We start from the raw sequence: 2,946 nt of genomic DNA on the forward strand, positions 1-2,946 counted from the left end.
ACTTAATGCTTATGACCATGTGACATAACAATAAACATTTATAATATTCAGTTTCTGAACATCTGATCTCACGAATACATGGTCAACATTTCCACAGATACAGATACAACACACTAGCATTGATCACTGATTGACATGATGTCTGCCTTTAGAGCTAGGGGAGGCAATCTCTCCAAATGTTGTTTTATATACATTTGTTGAGAAAATAACCAAAACTCGTATTTGTACTCGTGAAGACAGAAGTTAGTCCCTCCAATAATTGTATTCGTCCTGAATGATAGATTCAGGGACGCTTGGAGATAGTGCTGCTAGCTTATTTAATCGGAAAATGGTTTGAAACAGTGGGCTGGGTTTTTATCTGTAAGATGAATCAAAACCTATTTTATTTCAAGTACAGACAAGAGATACATATAGGACAAGACAGTATGATCAGATGAAAATACCAGCTTCGCTGCAAAAAATAAATAAATCCTAATATATAATAGGATCCCAACAATTCAAATAACAAAGTCAACAGTCCAATACACCCAATAACCACAAACACTCACATGACACACAGAGCATCTTTTAGTTCCATTTAATTCCACTATTTGTTAGAGCTCACTTTCACTCTTGCCACCCAACCTAGTTTTAGTGACTCTGCTGCATTGATTTTAAAATGTGAGTTACAGTAATATGAAAAATAGTAGGAAAATCCAACCTTTCTACAACATATCCAAATCACACAATCACACCAAAAATGACAGATATGCATGGTCCACACTATAACCGTATAATCCTTATTACAATTTAGGCTGTAGTTGGAAATAAGACCACATCTGCCATGACGTAACAGTAAAAGAAAAATGTGCCTACCATCATATATGCCACATTTAGATTGTTCCTAATCAAATAGAACCGAAACAAGGGTATTGTGGCCTTGTTTGACTGAAACAACAGTGGCTTCACACAGTCACTTACTGTGACAACTCTCCATTTGCCTCACACACACTTCTGTGGGTGTATTTGGGCACAGCATTATGCATAATAATAATAATAATAATAATACATTTGATATATATAGCACACTTTAAAGACAAACGTCATCTCAAGGTGCTTCACAAAGCTATAAGGAAAAATAAGTAAAAAGATATCTAAAGGAGCATATTGGATCAAATATGGCAATATAAAAAAGATACATCTCCAGCTGTCGATGCAAAATGCAAATAATTAGATGTTATCCGAGGATGTAAAAAGGCTTTTACAAGCTGATCTGTATTCACTTGATGTTAGACTATGTTGAACTGGAAACATTAATTAGCCACTACCCAAACTGTGGTGTAGTAAAGAGTGCTAAAACCCGGATATGAGTTAGCATTTTACCACTTCCTGTTCCCTGGTCTCAACCATAGACTGTATATATAAAGGGTCTCAACATGTGGTTGTTTAGACACCTGAAATATGATCTGTGGTTAAAACAAACTGAAAAGATGGTTCGTTTTTATTCATCCACATTAAATATGTCAGTAAATACCTCACTTGTGAATGTCTCAAGCTTCTACTGTATGTGTCAAAAAATTGGCAGTGGCCAACAAGTAGCTAAATGAGAATAAACATCATAACACCAAACATTAGCTTAGCAGTGGTGATGCACAGTCATGACGTAGTTGGTTTGTTGCTTAGCTTTTTTACTTCTGTAGATTGCAGAAACGCTTCAAAGCGGTGTTAATATGAGCAGATTATCCTGCTGAACAAACTGCCAAAAGTAATATTTTCAGTATTGTTGCTCAAAAAACGAAAGCAGCTGTGGTTTGCTTGAGTTCATGTGTGTGTGAGTTCAAAATATTCTCAGTTTCCTTTTGCCGCTACTGTGGTTAAGTTTACAAGCTGCTCGGCTGAGATAAAGGCAGCTCAATTTACCAGTGGCAAGTGAAAGCAGTGAATTCAGCCTTATGTTGGAGAATATATGAGAATCATAAATACATACAAATAGAAGAATGTAGGAGTAAATCAATAAAGTATTATTTTATGCGTTTTATTAAGTTTGACTTTTTCTTTCACTCATCATTTATAATGTGTTCAGTTGCTGTTTTTCAGTGCATTTTAGTGTCTGTGTTTATTCATTCTGTTCAGTTTTATTGTGAAAGCACTGTAATTGTTTGAAGGGGCAGTATAACTAAAGATTATTATTATTAATTCAAAAAGTTAACATTTATGTACTTTTTCCCGTAAACTTTCTTAATGTTGGAATTCAACCCAAGTGGAGTTTTTTTAATGTGAATTTAACTAGCTAATTGGTTCGAGACATGTAGATAACACCGTTTACTCACACAAGTCCCCTACGGTTTGTTATTAGAATTGCCATGGCAATTCAACACCTACTGAGGCAACGTTACACCCCCCATCACACACTGCAGTAGAACAATAACAAAAAAGAAGAAACAAAAGGAACATTGACCTGTCTCCTCCTCAGAGATTATTTGAGGTTGTAAGTAACTCACTCTAATAATATGAGATCAATACATCTTTAATCCTGTTTTTAATGAGCGTTCTGCATAGATCCTGTATTACCCAGCGTTATTCAGCATCAACACCGACTGGTGCTGCGTCATTGCGTCATCGTTTGCGTCATGACGTAACCGTTTGCGTGCCTGCTTCATAAAGCAAAACCGCGCAGATGAAATCAGTTGCAATTATTTCTTATGGCTCTATCTGCAGCTTTTCCGGAGTCATTCTGTGGTTATATTCTTATAAAAAAGTGTACTCGTGTCAATAAAGTTTTTTTTTAAACAAAACTGCTTCCGAGGTCGGTCTTATTTCTTAAGGTGGACTGAACCATGAGCGTGGAGTAATGTTGTATCTCATTTAAATGAACTGTAACCTTCACCCAGGTATGTAACAGCTGTTCTCAAATGAACAAGTGAAGTAAAGTTTAATATTTATAGTTTTATAGATTTATAATGAGAG

This window comes from Notothenia rossii (assembly GCF_949606895.1).
Source record: "Notothenia rossii genome assembly, chromosome: 5".
NCBI classification, from domain to species: domain Eukaryota; kingdom Metazoa; phylum Chordata; class Actinopteri; order Perciformes; family Nototheniidae; genus Notothenia; species Notothenia rossii.